The following is an 18456-nucleotide window of genomic DNA, read 5'->3' as shown; positions in this document are numbered from 1 at the left end:
TTGGCACTTGTTTAGTCAGCTTGTGCTGCCATAACAAAACACCACAGATGGATTGGTTAACAACAGACATTTCTTTCTCACAATTCTGGACCCTGGAAGTCTGCGGTTAGGGAACCAGCAGATTCAGTTCCTGGTGAGGGCCCTCTTCCTGCCTGGCAGACAGCTGCCTTCTTGCCATATCCTCACGTGGTGAAGAGAGTGGGAGCTCCAGTCTCTTCTTTTTCTTAAAAGGACACTAATCCCATCATGGGGGCCCCAACCTCTCAACCTCTTCTGAATCTAATCACTTCCCAAGATGGCCACCAGTCTCAAGGAGTTTACTGTCACAGTGGGAGCAAAGATGCTACAGCGGGTTGTAAAATTAGGTGTCATCCCAGTCAGTGGGGAGAGGACAGGTAATTCAGGGAAGGGGACCTGGATAGAGCTCACCCATAGGATATGGCAGGTCCCAGAACTCTATTGAAATCAAGTCTGGACAAAAGTCAATAATATTCTTCTGACCGAATTCCTTTCAGTCTTCCTGAGGGATGGGCAGGCTCATTCCAGAATAAAGAAGATGCCTGGGGTGAAGAAAACTAGTCTCCAAGGGCACTGGCCCAGGACACCTAGGTTCTACTGGTCACCAACGCCCACCTAGATCTCTCCTGGGTGGAGCCTTGTTCCAAGCCTCTCACAGCCCTTGCCTGCATTCCCATGGTGCTCACCGTGGATAACAGGGCCACAGCCAGCCTCAGAGCCAGACTGTTAAGTGAAACCACTGATCCTTGCTGAATTACTTCCTTGAGGCTGAGATAAACTTCACATTTCAGCCTCATTAATAAGATTAATTGTAAATCCAAATGGCCTGCAAATCTATAAACAGTCGCTCAGTTGATTAGCCAGAACATTGAGGACTGTTAATGATACATGAAAAGGGCCATTTTGGAGGTGAGAAGCTGAGGAGCCTGAAACTGTTTCCATTGTTTATGAAAGTAATCTGACAATATATGAATGAAAATACCCACCACCCCCTGACCCAGCAATCCAAGGTGGGAAATCTCTCTTTTTTTTTTTTTTTTTTTTTTGAGACGGAGTTTTGCTCTTGTCCCCCAGGCTGGAGTGCAGTGATGCAATCTCAGCTCACTGCAACCTCCACCTCCCAAGTTCAAGTGATTCTCCTGCCTCAGCCTCCCAAGTAAATGAGATTACAGGCGTGTGCCACCATGTCAGGGTAATTTGTGTATTTTTAGTAGAAACGAGGTTTCACCATGTTGACCAGGCTGGTTTCGAACTCCTGACCTCAAGTGATCCGCCCACCTCAGCCTCCCAAATGCTGAGATTACAGGTGTGAGCCCAAACTCCTACTTTTAAATCACTGCGTAATAGTCCATAGTCCATTGAATGGAGTATAGCAATAAACACTGTTACATATTCTGCACCTCAACTCCCTCCCTCCCTCCCTTCCTCTCTCTCTCTCTCTCTTCTTTCTTTCTTTTTATTTTTTGACACAGGGCCTCACTCTGTCACCCAGGCGGAGTGCAACTGCGGGTCAATCATGGCTCACTGCAGCCGCGACCTCCCCAGGCTCAGGTGATCCTCCCACCTCAGCTTCCGGAGTAGCTGGGACTACAGGCATGAGCCACCTCACCTGGCTAATTTTTTGTATTTCTGGTGGAGAAGGGGTTTCACCATTTTGCCCAGGCTGGTCTTGAACTCCTACGCTCAAACCATCTGCCTGCCTCACCCTCCCAAAGTGCTAGGATTACAGGTGAGCCACCACACCCAGCCAACTGTCTTTATTTCTGTAAGAGATATTTCCCGGCCAGGCGCGGTGGCTCACACCTGTAATCCCAGCACTTTGGGAGGCCGAGGCGGGTGGATCACCTAAGGTCAGGAGTTCGAGACTAGCCTGGACAACATGGCAAAACCCCGTCTCTACTAAAAATATAAAAATTAGCCGGGCGTGGTGGGGGGTGCCTGTAATCACAGCTACTTGGGAGGCTGAGGCAGGAAGAATTGCTTGAACCCGGGGGGGCGGAGGTTGCAGTGAGCCCAGATGGCGCCACTGCACTCCAGTCTGGGTGACAGAGCAAGACTGTCTCAAAAAAAATAAAACACATAAATAAATAACAATAATAATATGTAAGGTTTGTCCCACGGCATTTTGAGGTGATGGCAGGCAGAAATAAAGCCAGTCCCACCCTTTCTGGGCTAGGGAAAGCCGAGATGGTCTTCGGCTCCGGGTGAGTCACTCCCCAGGGTCCAGGCCTGGCTGCCCGTTCCCCTCCCCCTCCAACCCACCTACAGCCCCTTCTGCTCTGCCCCATCAACTACATTTTCTCCCTCAGCACTCGCCTTAGATTCCTGGACTCACAGCACAGAGGCGACCTCCTCCTTGCAGACTTTAGGCGCCACTGCGGGGTCCGGAAAAAAAAAAGAGAAACGGCCCAGCGCTGTCGCTTACATAACCCAGGGCGGGGCTGCGCTCGGCGACCGCAAGCGTTTTGAATTCTGCGCCCCAGAGTTCACTGCGAGGACTGGGATCACCCGTCACCCCGCCCTGGTCTACGGAAAATGACAAGTGTTTACTGATACAGAAATGGAATAAGGGCGCTGTGGGCTGGGGTGGGCGGAGCTGCCTTCAGGCTTCTGGTCTCCAGCGGCGGGGAACTCACACCTGCCGCTGTGAAAATGCAGACCCGCGAGGCAGGAATTCCGAGTCCAGCCTGGGGCGCAATCTGGAATCTTGACTCGCTTGAAACACCGCGGCGGATTCGGAGACAGGTGAGTAGGTAAATGAGCCTCAGCCCCTCACACGGGCCGCCCACGGATTCCAGGATCCGGAAACTCTTCCTGCTGCTGCGTCACCCCAGGAAGGCAGCGCCCGCCTCTGGGCCTTTCTGATGGAAACTGGCTCCGCCGCCCAGAGGAAAACCCACAACTAAGGGGCCAAGAAAAAGCCTCCATGGTCCCGCCCTTTCAGTGAGGATCCTAATTTATACCCCGAGTGTGGCCCCCATCAAAGTCTGCAGTGACAGCCGAGCGCGGTGGCTCACGCCTGTAATCCCGGCACTTTGGGAGACCATGGCGGACGGATCACTTGAGGTCAGGAGTTCGAGACCAGCTTGGCCAACATGGTGAAGCCCCTTCTCTACTAAAAATACAAAAATTAGCCGGGTGTGGTGGTAGGCGCCTGTAGTCCCAGCTACTCGGAGGCTGAGGCAGAAGAATGGCGTGAACCCGGGAGGCGGAGCTTGCAGGGAGCCGAGATCGCGCCACTGCACTCCAGCCTGGGCGAGAGTGAGACTCCAGCTCACAAAAAAAAAAAAAAAAAAAGAAAAAAGAAAAAAAAATGTAGAGTGACGTTCACTGAAATACTAGACCAGCGGGAGGGACCCAGAGCGCTGTGGTTCACAGAATGCGGTGACAGCGCCGCCTCGCGTCCTTTCCTTCACCTGCCCCAGGCAGACGTGATCACGTGTGTTGGCCTGGAGGCTGGAATACACTGGGGTCAAAAGCAGAGAGTGGAGAAGGAAGGGAAGGATGGGAGGACGTGTTGAAGAAAGACAGAAAGAGCTGGCGCTATGGTTCATACCCATAAAACTAGCGTTTTCGGAGGCGAGGCAGGAGGATCGTGTGAGACCAGGAGTTTGAGGTTGCAGTGAGCCATGGTCACACCACTGCACTCCAGCCTGGACGACAGAGTGAGACTCTGCTTTTATATACTTTTCATATTTTCTGTAATTAAGCAAGTTTTGTGTCCGGAATTGGTGGGTTCTTGATCTCACTGACTTCAAGAATGAAGCTGCGGACCCTCGCGGTGAGTGTTACAGCTTTTAAGGTGGCGCGTCTGGAGTTTGTTCCTTCTGATGTTCGGATGTGTCCGGAGTTTTTTCCTTCTGGTGGGTTCGTGGTCTCGCTGGCTCAGGAGTGAAGCTGCAGACCTTCACGGTGAGTGTTATAGCTCTTAAGGCCGCACGTCTGGAGTTGTTCGTTTCTCCCGGTGGGCTTTTGGTCTTGCTGGCTTCAGGAGTGAAGCTGCAGACCTTCACAGTGAGTGTTACAGCTCGTAAAAGCAGTATGGACCCAAAGAATGAGCAATAGCAAGATTTATTGCAGAGCGAAAGAACAAAGCTTCAACAGTGTGGAAGGGAACCCGAGTGGGTTGCTGCTGCTGGCTCAGGCAGCCTGCTTTTATTCTCTTATCTGGCCCCACCCGCATCCTGCTGATTGGTAGAGCCCAGTGGTCTGTTTTGACAGGATGCTGATTGGTGCGTTTGCAATCCCTGAGCTAGACACAAAGGTTCTCCAAGTCCCCATCAGATTAGTTAGATACACAGTATGGACACAAAGGTTCTCCAAGGCCCCACCAGAGCAGCTAGATACAGAGTGTAGATTGTTGTATTCACAAACCTTGAGCTAAACACAGGGTGCTGATTGGTGTGTTTACAAACCTTGAGCTAGATACAGAGTGTCCATTGGTGTATTTACAATCCCTGAGCTAGACATAAAGGTTCTCCAAGGCCGCACCAGAGCAGCTAGATAGAGTGTGGATTGGTGCACTCACAAACCCTGAGCTAGGCACAGGGTGCTGATTGGTGTGTTTACAATCCCTGAGCTAGACATAAAGACTCTCCACGTCCCCACCAGACTCAGGAGCCCAGCTGGCTTCACCTAGTGGATCCCGCACCGGTTCTGCAGGTGGAGCTGCCTGCCAGTCCCGCGCCGTGCGCTCGCGTTCCTCAGCCCTTGGGTGGTCGATGGGACTGGGCGCCGTGGAGCAGGGGGTGGTGCTCGTCGGGGAGGCTCGGGCCGCACAGGAGCCCTTGGAGTGGGTGGGAGGCTTAGGCATGGCGGGCTGCAGGTCCCGAGCCCTGCCCCGCAGGAAGGCAGCTAAGGCTCGGTGAGAAATCGAGCGCAGCGCTGGTGGGCTGGCACTGCTGGGGGACCCAGTACACCCTCCGCAGCTGCTGGCCCGGGTGCTAAGTCCCTCATTGCCAGGGCCAGCAGGGCTGGCCGGCTGCTCCGAGTGCGGGGCCCGCCAAGCCCACGCCCACCCGGAACTCCAGCTGGCCGGCAAGTGCCGCACGCAGCCCCGGTTCCCGCTCGCGCCTCTCCCTCCACACCTCCCCGCAAGCTGAGGGAGTGGGCTCCGGCCTTGGCCAGCCCAGAAAGGGGCTCCCACAGTGCAGCGGTCGGCTGAAGGGCTCCTCAAATGCCACCAAAGTAGGAGCCCAGGCAGAGGAGGTGCCGAGAGCAAGCGAGGGCTGTGAGGACTGCCAGCACTCTGTCACCTCTCGGTTTTACTTTATTTTAGGATAAAATATCTATTGTGAATTTTAAAAACATGTAAAATAAAATTTTAATTAAAAAGCCTAAATGTTCTTTTCCAACTTATCCTGAAGGAAATTCCTGTTAATGGCGCATTTAGGAACTCATTTATCCCCTGAAGACCTGAGCCCTGCACATATCAAAACTGTACATTCCTTGTGGAGCAGTCTTCTCTTTTGAAATGTAAACACTATTTCCCTAATCTTCAAGCCAGCCATTGTCACTCCTAGTGACACTTCCATTGGATAAGCTCCTTACTCTCACTGAAATTGGCCTCAGAGTTGCAGCCAAGCATTGGGAGCCATGGCAGAAGTCATTGTGGGGTTTGCACCTGGCTGATGTGGAAGGTAGTCCTGAAAGGTAGTGTGTGACTAAGTGGGCTCTGGAGGGCAGGGATGTGCCTGGTGAGAGGAGAACAAGACAGATAGGAAGGTTCCAAAAGAAAACTTCAGGGGTCCCTGTGCCCAACATCGGGATTTAGAAAATCTTCTCCCATCCACTTTTGGCCTGCTTTTATTCCGCTTTCCTGTCTACCAGGCCATTGCAGGCAGTTCCTTCATTGAATAAATATTTATCAAATACCTACCACGTGCCAGGCATTGTGTTTAAGGAGCTGGGGCTGAGGTAAGAGGAACCAAACCCCCCTTGCGCTCAAGGTTGTCCCAGTCTTGCTCAGGCAGAGATCAGTCAGGAAATTGTAACACTAATGGTTGGCAGGACATGTACACATGCTTTGCAAACTCACAAGTAGACCATCTTCTCTGACCTAGGAGTCACAGAAAGTTCATAAAAGAGACAATGTTCAAGCTATGTTTTGAGGTGTAAGTAGGAGCCCAACAGGCACCTGGGACAAGAGAGCATTGCTCAGAATCCAGAACATGAATTTCTTTCCCTGGGCCAGGCCAAGAATTGACTAAGCTGACTGAGGAGCCAGATGCTTCCTGGCAAGAAAGGGTGTCCCACATCTGACTATTCCAAAATCACAGCTACTCAATGTTGAGACTTAAGACAGACAGAAAAAGAGAAAGGCCTGATTCGAAAAGCAGAATTCTCCAGGGGTGGGGGGAGGTTAAACTGCAGTTTCTGATATAATATGTGTGGGCCAGGCCAGAGAATTGCATTTCCTTTTTTTATTTATTTATTTATTTATTTATTTATTTATTTATTTATTTGAGACGAAGTCTTGCTTTTGTCCCCCAGGCTGGAGTGCGATGGTGCAATCTTGGCTCACTGCAACCTCCGCCTCCCGGGTTCAAGTGATTCTCCTGTCTCAGCCTCCCAAGTAGCTGGGATTACAGACGCCTGCCACAACGCTCGGCTAATTTTTTGTATTTTTAGTAGAGACAGGGTTTCACCATGTTGGCCAGGCTGGTCTCGAACTTCTGACCTCAGGTGATCCGCCCGCCTCAGCCTCCCAAAGTGCTGGGATTACAGGCGTGAGCCACTGCGCCCAGCTGAGAATTGCATTTCTAACAAGTTTCCAGGTGATGCCAGTGCTGTTTGTCCAAGGACTACACTTTGAGAATCACTGCCCTAAAGCAACCTGGTTTGATCTCTAATAACAGAAGAGGACTGGGAAAGCACTGAGGCAGAGGTGTAGGATAAACAAGACCATACTCTGCCCATCCTGGAGAATTCGCAAGCCCAAGGCTGCAGCGTTTGAATTCCTTGGGAGTCCCGGGAATTGCAGACACCCAGGAAGAAACTGAATATGGGTCAGAGGGTGATGCATGCTCTCTGCTTCACACAGCACCTGGGGTTCCTGCCACTACACAGTCTGGCCCCCACACCCTCAGTCCTTCCCACCCCTCCTTGAAGCATTGACCTGCAGGCCTTACTCTACTGCCCTCAGCTGTTTGGGCCTGGGATATGACGCTAGGCGCTCCTAGTGTACCTTCTGATCCAAATACAGGGTGACCTAGTATGACAACTATTAGCAGACTCATAGGGATAACAGAATGGGCTAAGAATGAGAATCTTTGGTTGCACACGCCTGTAATCCCAGCCACTTGGGAGGCTGAGGTGGGAGGATCGCTGGAGCCCGGGAGGTGGAGGTTACAGTGAGCAGAGATCAGGCCACCAACATTCCAGCCTGGGGAAAAGAGTGAGACTCTGTTTCAAAAAAAATAAAATAAAATAAAAAGGCCGGGCATGGTGGCTCACACCTGTAATCCCAGCACTTTGGGAGACCAAGGCCAATGGATCACTTGAGGCCAGGAGTTCCAGACCACCTTGGCCAACATGGTGAAACCCTGTCTCTACAAAAAATACAAAAAGTAGCCAGGCATGGTGGCATGCACCTGTAGTCCCAGCTACTCCACAGGCTGAGGCAGAGAATCGCTTGAACCAGGGAGGCGGAGGTTGCAGTGAACCGAGAAGATTGCGCCACTGCACTCCAGATGGGGCAACAGAGCGAGACTCTGTCTCCAAAAAAAAAAAAAAATAAGAATCTTGAAAAGTTGGCAAGTGGCTTCAATTACATGTCCCCCAGAATTACAAGTGTTTTTTCTAAATATCACATCCTTGGGCCCACATGGACACCAGAGGGCACCCTGAGCTCACTGAAGCCACAACTGTCGCATTAGACCATTAGAATCCCTTGTAAAGGCCAGGCATGGTGGCTCACACCTGTAATCACAGCACTTTGGGAGACCGAAGAGGGTGGATCATCTGAGGTCAGGAGTTCGAGACCAGCCGGGCCAACATGGTGAAACCCCGTCTCTACTAAAACTTAGCCGGGTGTGGTAGCATGCGCCAGTAATCTCAGCTACTGGGGAGGCTGAGGCAGGAGAATCACTTGAACATGGAAGGCAGAGGTTGCAGTGAGCCGAGATTGCATCCTTGCACTCCAGCCTGGGCAACAAGAGCAAAACTCCATCAGAAAAAAAAAAAAAAAAAGAATCCCTTGTAAAGACTGCGGTTTGGCTGGGAGCAGTGGCTCATGCCTGTAATGCCAGAAATTTGAAAGGCCGAGGGTGGGCCACGGTGGATCACTTGAGGTCAGGAGTTCAAGACCAGCCTGGTCAACATGGTGCAACCCCATCTCTACTAGAAATAAAAAATTAGCTGGGCATGGTGGCATGCAACTGTAGTCCCTGCTACTCAGGAGGCAAGAGAATTGCTTGAGCTCTTAAGGCAGAGGTTGCAGTGAGCCAAGATTGCATCACTGCACTCCAGCCTGGCCAACACAGCAAGACTCCATCTCAAAAAAAAAAAAAAAAAAAAAGGAGTGATATAATTTTTAGACAATTTTTTTTTTTTTGAGATGGAGTCTCGCTCTGTCACCCAGGCTGGAGTGCAGTGGCATGATCTTGGCTCACTGCAAGCACTGCCTCCCGGGTTCACGCCATTCTCCTGCCTCAGCCTCCTGAGTAGCTGGGACTATAGGTGCCCGCCACCACACCCGGCTAATTTTTTGAATTTTTAGTAGAGACAGGGTTTCACCGTGTTAGCCAGGATGGTCTCCATCTCCTGACCTCGTGATCCGCTCGCCTCTGCCTCGCAAAGTGCTGGGATTACAGGCGTGAGCCACCGCCCCCGGCCCCAGCTACAATTTTTGTTTTCTCTTAATGAAGGTAAGAGAATTCTATCAGGCTGAGTTTTTTTCTTAAATTTTCACTATGAGTTTTTTGGGTTTTTTTCCTCCTTGGAATTACCTTTTGTGTTTTCACTTGGTTAAAAATTCAAAACGTTCAAAAGGCAAAAAGTCTCTGTCTTGGCCGGGTGCGGTGGCTTAAGCCTGTAATCGCAGCACTTTGGGAGGCCGAAGCAGGTGGATTACAAGGTCAAGAGTTCGAGACCAGCCTGGCCAACATGATGAAACCCCCGTCTCTACTAAAAATACAAAAATTAGTCGGGTGTGGTGGTGGGCATCTGTAATCCCAGCTACTTGGGAGGCTGAGGCAGGAGAATCACTTGAACCCGGGAGGCAGAGGTTGCCGTGAGCCGAGATCTTGCCATTGCACTCCAGCCTAGGCGACAAGAGCAAGACTCCATCTCGAAAAATAAATTAATTAATTAAAGAAAGAAAGAAAGAAAGAAAACAAACTTAAGACATTTGTTTGGGCTTGGTGGCCCACGCCTGTAATTCCAGCACTTTGGGAGGCCGAGGCGGGCGGATCACCTGAGGTAAGGAGTTCGAGACTAGCCTGGACAACATGGCAAAACCCTGTCTCTACTAAAAATACAAAACATTAGTGGGCGTGGTGGCAGAAGGCTGTAATCCAGCTACTTGGGAGGCTGAGGCAGGAGAATCACTTGAACCCGGGAGGCGGAGGTTGCAGTGTGATGAGATTGCACCATTGCACTCCAGCCTGGGTGACAGAGTGAGATTCTGTCCCAAAAAAAACCAAACAAACTTAGACGTTTTATGCATATGCAAGCAAATATAAGTGTGTGTGTATATACATATAATTTCCCTCTTTCCACATAAATTTTAGCAAACTACATATGCTTTCCTTCATCTTGTTTTTTTTCTTTCTGAGACAAGGTTTCACTCTGTCACCCAGGCTGGAGTACACTAGTATGACTACCACTCACTGAAGGCTTGAACTCTTGGGCTCCCCACTAGCTGGGACCACAGGTGTGAGCCACAACACCTGGCTTTTTTTTTTTTTTTTTTTTTTTGAGACAGAGTTTCACTCTTGCCGGCCAGGCTAGAGTGCAATGGTGCGATCTCGGCTTACTGCGACCTCTGCTTTCTGGGTTCAAGTGATTCTCCTGTCTCAGCCTCTGGAGTAGCTGGGAAATCCCATCTCTACTAAAAATACAAAAATTAGCCAGGCGTGGTGGTGCACACACCTGTAGTCCCAGCTACTCAGGGGGCTGAGGCAGAAGAAATGCTTGTACCTGGGAGATGGAGGCTGCAGTGACCTGAGATCTCACCACTGCACTGCAGCCTAAGACAGTGAGACTGTCTCAAAATTTAAAAAAAAAAAAAATTTTTTTAAAGAAAGAATGAACTACTGATAGGTGCAACAACATGGATGGATTACATAGATATTATGCCAAATACAAAAAGCCAGACACAAAAGAGGCCATATTCTATGCATACATTTATAGGAAGTTTTAAAACAGACAGCCCAGCACAGTGGGATTACACCTGTAATCCCAGCACTTTGGGAGGCCGAGGCGGGTGGATCACCTGAGGTCAGGAGTTTGAGACCAGCCTGGTGAACAGAGCGAAACCCCATCTCTACTGGAAGTACAAAATTAGCCGGTCATGGTGGCTCACACCTGTACTCCCAGCTACTCAGGAGGCTGAGGCAGGAGAATCTCTTGAACCCGGGAGGCAGAGGTTGCAGTGAGCCGAGATCACGCCATTGCACTCCAGCCTGGGTGGCAGAGTGAGACTCCATCTCAAAAAAAAAAAAAAAAAATTAGGAAAAACTGCTCTATAGTGATAGTCATCAGATCCATGGCTACTCAGGGGCAGGGCAGAATCAAAGAGGGCAAAGAGAACTTTCTATATCTTGACAGGGGTGTGGGTGACATGTATTTGTCAAAATTCACTGATGGATTTGCTAAAGATCTGATCATTTCACTTTTTGTAAATGGTGAAATTTTAAAATAAAATTTTAATAAATTTAATAAATTTTAAAATAAAAATATTTTTGCTGGGCACGGTGTCTCACGCCTGTAATCCCAGCACTTTGGGAGGCCAAAGTGGGTGGATCACTTGAGGTCAGGAATTTGAGACCAGCCTGGTGAAACCCTGTCTCTTCAAGCAAATACAAAAATCATCCAGGTGTGGTGGTGTGTACCTGTAGTCCCAGCTACTCGGGAGGCTGAGAGAGGAAAATCGCTTGACCCTGGGAGGTGGAAGTTGCAGTGAGCTGAGATCACACCACTGCACTCCAGCCTGAGCAATAGAGGGAGACTCTGTCTCAAAAAAATAAAATAGGGTCGGGGACAAAGGGAGGGAGAGCATTAGGACAAATACCCAATGCATGTGGGGCTTAAAACCTAGATGACAGGTTGATAGATGCAGAAATCACCATGGCACATGTATACTTACGTAACAAACCTGCACATTCTGCACATGTATCCTGGAACTTAAAGTAAAAAAAGTAATAATAATAATTTAAAAAATAAATTAATTAATTAAACAAAAATATTTTAACGTTAATAATAAAAAGTAGCCGGGGGCTGTGGCTCATGCCTGTAATCCCAGCACTTTGGGAGGCCGAGGTGGGTGGATCACCTGAGGTCAGGAGTTTGAGACTAGCCTGGCCCACATGGAGAAACCCTGTCTCTACTAAAAATACAAAATTAGCCGAGGGTGGTGGCAGGGGCTTGTAATCCCAGCTACTCAGGAGGCTGAGGCAGAAAAATCACTTGAACCCAGGAGGCAGAGGTTGCGGTGAGCTGAGATTGTGCCATTGCACTCCAGCCTGGGCAACAAGAACAAAACTCCGTCTCAAAAATAATAATAATAATAAGTAAGATAATTGGGCCAGGTGTGGTGGCTCACACCTGTAATCTCAGCATTTTAGGAGGTTGAGGTGGAAGGATCACCTGAGGTCAGGAGTTCAAGACCAGCCTGGCCAACATGGTGCAACCTCATCTCTATTAAAAATACAAAAAATTGGCTGGGTGTGGTGACTCACGCTTGTAATCCCTGTACTTTGGGAGGCCAAGGCAGGTGGACCAGTGGACCATGAGGTCAGGAGATCGAGACTATCCTGGCTAACACAGTAAAACCCCATCTCTACTAAAAATACAAGAAATTAGCTGGGCGTAGTGGCACATGCCTGTAGTCCCAGCTACTCGGGAAGCTGAGGCAGGAGAATCACTTGAACCCGAGAGGTGGAGATTGCAGTGAGCCAGATCGCACCATTGCACTCCAGCCTGGGCGACAGAGCGAGACTCCATCTCAAAAAAAAAATACAAAAAAGTAGCAGGGCACACCGGGCACGGTGGCTCACGCCTGTAGTCCCAGCACTCTGGGAGGCCGAGGTGGGCGGATCACCTGAGGTCAGAAGTTTGAGACCAGCCTGGCCAACATGGTGAAATCCCCATCTCTACTAAAAATACAAAAAATTAGCCAGGCATGGTGGTCCATGCCTGTGGTCCCAGCTACTTGTGAGGCTGAGGCAGGAGAATCACTTGAACCCGGGAGGCGGAGGTTGCAGTGAGCCAAGATCGCACTCCAGCCTGGGTGACAGAGTGAGACTCCGTCTCAAAATAAATAAATAAAATCGGTGAGAAGTTCACTTCCTAACCCACAAACCCTCCTCAAATAATCAGAATTGTCTACTCTCATCTACCCTGCACCCCGTACTCTCCCTCTCTCCACAGTGGCTGAAAGAATGATGGGGAAGAGAGGAAGAAGAAATTGCCTTAGGCCTTCTCCCTCTTCTAGGGTCTCTGTCTTTCCACTATTTTCTTTTAAAAACTTTTTGCTTTTTTTTTTTTTTTGGACACAGTCTCACTCTGTCACCCAGCCTGGAGTGCAGTGGCATGATCTCGACTCACTGCAACCTCCCCCTCCCAGGTTCAAGCCATTCCCTTGCCTCAGCCTCCCGAGTAGCTGGGACTACAGGTGCGTGCCACCTTGCCCGGCTAATTTTCGTATTTTTAGTAGAGATGGAGTTTCACCATGTTGGCCAGGCTTGTCTTAAACTATTGACCTCAAGTGATCCACCCACCTCAGCCTCCCAAAGTGCTGGGATTACAGGCGTGAGCCACCATGCCCGGCCAAAAAACTTTTACATGAGCAGGTTTGTTATAGAAGTAAATTGCCTGTCATGGGGATTTGGTGTACAGATTAGTTAATCCCCCATGTAATTCTTTCCACCATTTATTTACCTTTCTCCACAGCAGCCTATTCCCTTTGAGGGAAGAGAGAGACCCTTTCGTATTGTTTTATATTGTTTTATACTCAGTACCTGTTTTAAGAAAAAACAACAAGGAAGTAAAACCAAAGACAGGCAGCCTGGCGCCAGGCCCGAAACCAGGCCTGGGCCTGCCTGGCCTAAACCCAGTAGTTAAAAATCAACTCATGACTTAGAACCCGATGTTATTCATAGATTCCAGACATTGTATAGAAGAACATTGTGAAACTCCCTGCCCTGTTCTGTTTCTCTCTGACCACCGGTGCATGCAGCCCCTGTCACGTACCGCCTGCATACTCAAATCAATCACGACACTTTCATGTGAAATCTTGAGTGTTGTGAGCCCTTAAAAGGGACAGAAATTGTGCATTCAGGGAGCTTGGATTTTAAGGCAGTAGCTTGCCGATGCTCCCAGCTGAATAAAGCCCTTCCTTCTACAACTCGGTGTCTGAGAGGTTTTGTCTGGGGCTCCTCCTGCTACATTTCTTGGTTCCCTGAACAGGAAGCGAGGTAACTGACGGATGGCCAAGGCAGCCCCTTAGGTGGCTTAGGTCTGCCCTGTGGAGCATCCCTGCGGTGGACTCTGGCCAGCCTGAGTGACGCGATCCAAAGAGCGCTCCCGGGTAGGAAATTGCCCGGGTGGAATGCCTCGCCAGAGCAGCACGTAGCAGGCCCCCGAGGAGGATTAATACACTGGCTGAACACTGGGAAGGAACTGGCACTTGGAGTCCGGACATCTGAAACTTGGTAAGACTAGTCTTTGGAACTTGCCCCACTCCATCTGAGTGGAAGCATGGCCTGATCACCCATGGTGTGCCTGTACTGGCACTTTTGTTCTGGTTTTGACTTGACTTAGATTGTGTGATACTTTGGTTTTGGTTTTGGTTTTGACCTGGCTTGGGTTTCTGGATACTCTGATTTTGGTTTGGTGTAAACTGCAAAAGTGTGTGTGCCCTTTTTACCTGTTTTTTTGTTTTGTAGTGTGCGTGTGGTGTGAGCGTGGTGTTTTGTCTCGAAGAAGCATGGGTCAGGCACAAATAAGCCCACCCCACTAGGAACTATGTTAAAAAAAATTTTTTTTCAGAAAGAATTTAAGGGAGATTACGATGTTACTGTGACACCAGGAAAACTTAGAACTTGTGAAATAGACTGGCCAGCATTAGAGGTGGGTTGGCCATCAGAAGGAAGCCTGGACAGGTCCCTTGTTTCAAAGGTATGGCACAAAGTAACCTGTAAGCCAAGGCACCCAGACCAGTATCTGTACATAGACAGTTACAGCTGGTTTTAGACCCCCTTCCCTCCACAGTAGTTAAGAGAACAGCAGCATAAGCGGCTGGCAGAGGCAAGGAAAGACCAGCAGAGAGAAAAAAAGGCCATCTATACCAATTCTAAGTTAATTTAGACTAAACAAGGTCTTATTAATAGCAAAGGATAATTGAAATCCCAAACTTACAAGGTGTTCAACAAAAGTGAAGTTTGCTAAAAATTAACAGTATAACATGTATTATGGTAACTTCTAATCTTGTGGCCTTAGACAGTCTAGTCCAAAGACAAAAAAAAAGTTCACTTTAAAAAAAAAAGCGGGGGAGGCAGAATTTATGTAAAAAGAGTGTTATATGGTAAATTCTTGTCCTGAAATAAATTAACTGGTTGTTTAAAGAAAAAAAAATGTTTGTAATAAGTCAGAAAGTTGAGACATGTTGAAGAATTGTTGGCGAAAGTCGTGAAAGAAAAAATGTTATAAAAAAAGTATGCAAAAAATATTGTATAATTTAAAAGTAATAAGGCCTCCTGAGTACTATTAAAAAAAAACAGTTTATGTGCAAGGTGTATAAGAAAAGTAAAATATACCTTTGGTAAAAAGATTATAAGGAGGCATAAGAATGTGGATTTTTACCTACATTAAAAGGTTAAAAAAATTATTGTTTTGAAAGTGTAAGCAAATTTTAAAATGTTAATCGTAAAGAAAATTCTGTGTGTAAACATATTAGCTAAAGTTAAAAAGGTATCATCCAGTTTTTCTGTGAACTGGACATTAAAGTAAAAATGTGACAGGTTTTTCTTAAAGCATCAACCTGCTCTTTAACAAAAATTATAAAAGGTTAAAAAGAGTCTATAAAACCTTACCTTATGGTCAAACATGAAAAATTGGATAAATATGTCTACAAAGTTTTATTAAAATTAAGTTTAACATTAATAACACACTAATATAAAGGTAAAATTTAGCTTATCTTGTATAAAAACCATACAAGAAGCATTATTAAATATAAAATGGTGTTTAGCTTTCTTTGGTCTAAAAACTAATAAAAATTGGTGCTGAAGGAAACATTCATTTTACTAGAGGATCATAGAAGTTAAAGACTTAAAACAAACTTTGGCAGTTAAGACAGCATACCAAGATGCAAATGCCTGGTTGGAATGGATCATATATTCCATCTGCACGTTAAACAAAAGCAATTGTTATGCTTGTGCACATGGCAGGCCAGAGGTCCTGATTGTCCCTCTTCCACTAAGGTGGTCCTCCAGTCAACCAGGTGTGGGCTGCATGGTAGCTCTTTTCCAGGATTCTACAGCCTGGAGTAATAAGTCATGCCAAGCTATCTCTGCTATATCCCGAAGTCTCTGCGGGTCAGCCCCCGAGGGCCATCCAGCTTCCGTCTCCCAACACTAAGTTCACTTCTTGTCTCTCACGGCAGGGAGGAGATTTAGCATTCCTTGGAGACCTGAAGGGATGCAGTGAGCTTAAGAGTTTCCAAGAGCTTATCAATCAGTCAGCCCTTGTTCATCCCCGAGAGGATGTGTGGTGGTATCGGGGTGGACCTTTACTGGGCACTCTGCTGAATAACTAGAGTGGCACTTGTGCTTTAGTCCATTTGGCTATCCCTTTCACCCTGGCATTTCGTCAACCAGAGGAAAAAAAGAGTAAGACATCATAAAACGAGAGAAGCCCCTTATAGGTCTTTCAACTCTCACATCTATTTAAATGCAATTGGAGCCCCGCAAGGAATACCAGATCAATTTAAAGCTTGAAATCAAATAGTTACAGGATTTAAGTCAATATTTTAGTAGATGACAGTCAATAAAAATGTAGATCAGATAAACTACATCTATTACAACCAACAGCAAAGAGCTTTTCATGAGTTAAAAAGAAAAACTCATGTCGGCCCCAGCCCTGAGGCTACCTGACCTGACAAAACTCTTTACACTCTGTGTGTCAGAAAGAGAAAAAATGGCAGTTGGAGTTTTAACCCAGACTGTAGGGCCCTGGTCAAGGCCAGTGGCCCATCTCTCAAAACAACTAGACGGGGTTTCCAAAGGCTGGCCCCCATGTCCAAGGGCCCTGGCAGCAACTGCCCTGTTAGCACAAGAAGCAGATAAGCTAACTCTTAGGCAAAACCTAAACATAAAGTCCTCCCATGCTGTGGTGACTTTAATAAATACCAAAGGACATCATTAGCTAATAAATGCTAGACTAACTAGATACCAAAGCTTGCTCTGTGAAAATCCCCACATAACCATTGAAGTTTCCAACACCCTAACCCAGCCACCTTACTCCTGGTATCAGAGAGCCCAGTTAAACATAACTGTTTAGAGGTGCTGGACTCAGTTTATTCTAGTAGGCCTAACCTCCGAGACCACCCTTAAACATCAGTAGACTGGGAGCTGTACGTGGATGGGAGCAGCTTTGCCAACCCCTGCAAAGTGACTCTGAAGAAGGAGACAAGCCCTGCTCCAGTCACACCCGGAAGCTGACTGGTCCACGCACGGCCGAAGCATGAGGAAACTCATTGCGGGACTCATTTTCCTTAAAATTTGGACTTGTACAGTAAGGACTTCAACTGACCTTCCTCAGACTGAGAACTGTTTCCAGTATATACATCAAGTCACTGAGGTAGGACAAAAGATTGCTACAGTCCTATTATTTTATGGTTGTTATAAGTGTGCCAGGACTCTAAAAGAAACTTGTTTGTATAATGCTATCCAAGGTATGTAGCCCAGGGAATAACCAACCTGATGTGTGTTATGACCCAGTTTAAGTCTCCCGTGATCACAGTTTTTAAAATAAAATTAAGGACTGGTCCTTTTCTAGGTGACACAAGTAAGGTAATAGCTAGAACAGAAAAAAGAGGGGCCCCCAAAAATGTAACCTTAAAATTTGGTGCTTGTGCCGCTATTGATAGTAAGCAGCATGGAATAGGATGCGGTTCTCTAAATTGGAAAAAAAAAGTTACACAGTAAAAAAAAATAAGTGTATCTGTCAAGAATCGTATTTATGTGAGATGTGTCAATACTGGTCTTGTGTCATTTGGGCTACTTAAAAAGAAGATAAAAAAGATCCTGTTTGGCGGCTTAGTTGTCTTGGGCAAAAACTGTATAATGGTACCACAAAAACAGTTACATGGTGGAGTTCCAATTACACAGAAAGAAATCCATTCAGTAAATTTCCAAAGTTGCAGACTGTTTGGGCCCACACAGAACTCCACCGGGACTGGAGAGCCCCCACCGGGTTATACACAGAGCTTATGCTAAGCTGCCTGATCAGTGGACAGGTAGCTGTGTAACTGGCACCGTTAAACCATCTTTCTTCTTACTGCCAATAAAAACAGGTAAACTTCTGGGCTTCCCAGTCTATGCTTCCTGCGAAAAACGAAGCATAGCCATAGGTAATTGGGAAGATGATAAATGACCTCCTAAAAAAAATTATATAATACTATAGGCCTGCCACTTAGACACAAGATGGCTCATGAGGATATCGAACCCCCATCTACCTGCTCAACCGAATCATATGGTTGCAAGCTGTTTAGAAATTATTACTAATAAAACCCGTCAAACCTTGACTGTTCTTGCCCGGCAAGATACTCTGATGAGAAAGGCTATCTATCAAAATAGACTAGCTCTTGACTACTTGCTAAATATATATATATATATATATATATATATATATATATACACACACCCCATCTCTACTAAAAATACAAAAAATTAGCGGGGTATGGTGGCAGGCACCTGTAATCCCAGCTACTAGGGAGACTGAGTCAGGAGAATCGCTTGAACCTGGGAGGCGGAGGTTGTAGTGAGCCGAGATCGCGCCATTGCACTCCAGCCTGTGCAACAAGAGTGAAACTCCATATCAAAAAATATAAATAAATAAATAAATAAATAATAAATAAATAAAATGGGCAGGAAGAGGTCTGAACATAAAAACACTCGACTCCACAGCGACCAAGGAGAGACAACTTAAACCTCAAATTCTCTCTCTTTTTTTTTTTGAGACGGAGTCTCACTCTGTCGCCCAGGCTGGAGTGCAGTG

The 18456-nt window shown here is 47.3% G+C and overlaps 1 long non-coding RNA gene across 1 annotated transcript; it reads left to right on the top strand.

Moving 5' to 3' along the window:
- Nucleotides 1-2272: 2272 nt before the first annotated feature.
- On the top strand, nucleotides 2273-17761 carry LOC101139807 (uncharacterized). The gene is made up of 2 exons (XR_004070657.3): nucleotides 2273-3930; nucleotides 13648-17761. It is a non-coding gene; the product is annotated as an uncharacterized lncRNA (long non-coding RNA).
- The last annotated feature ends 695 nt before the right edge of the window (nucleotides 17762-18456 follow it).

The sequence above is a fragment of the Gorilla gorilla genome, chromosome 5, assembly GCF_029281585.2.
Source record: "Gorilla gorilla gorilla isolate KB3781 chromosome 5, NHGRI_mGorGor1-v2.1_pri, whole genome shotgun sequence".
Lineage (NCBI taxonomy): Eukaryota > Metazoa > Chordata > Mammalia > Primates > Hominidae > Gorilla > Gorilla gorilla.
Note: the sequence above shows the minus strand (reverse complement) of the source record. Positions and strands in the feature narration are given on the sequence as shown.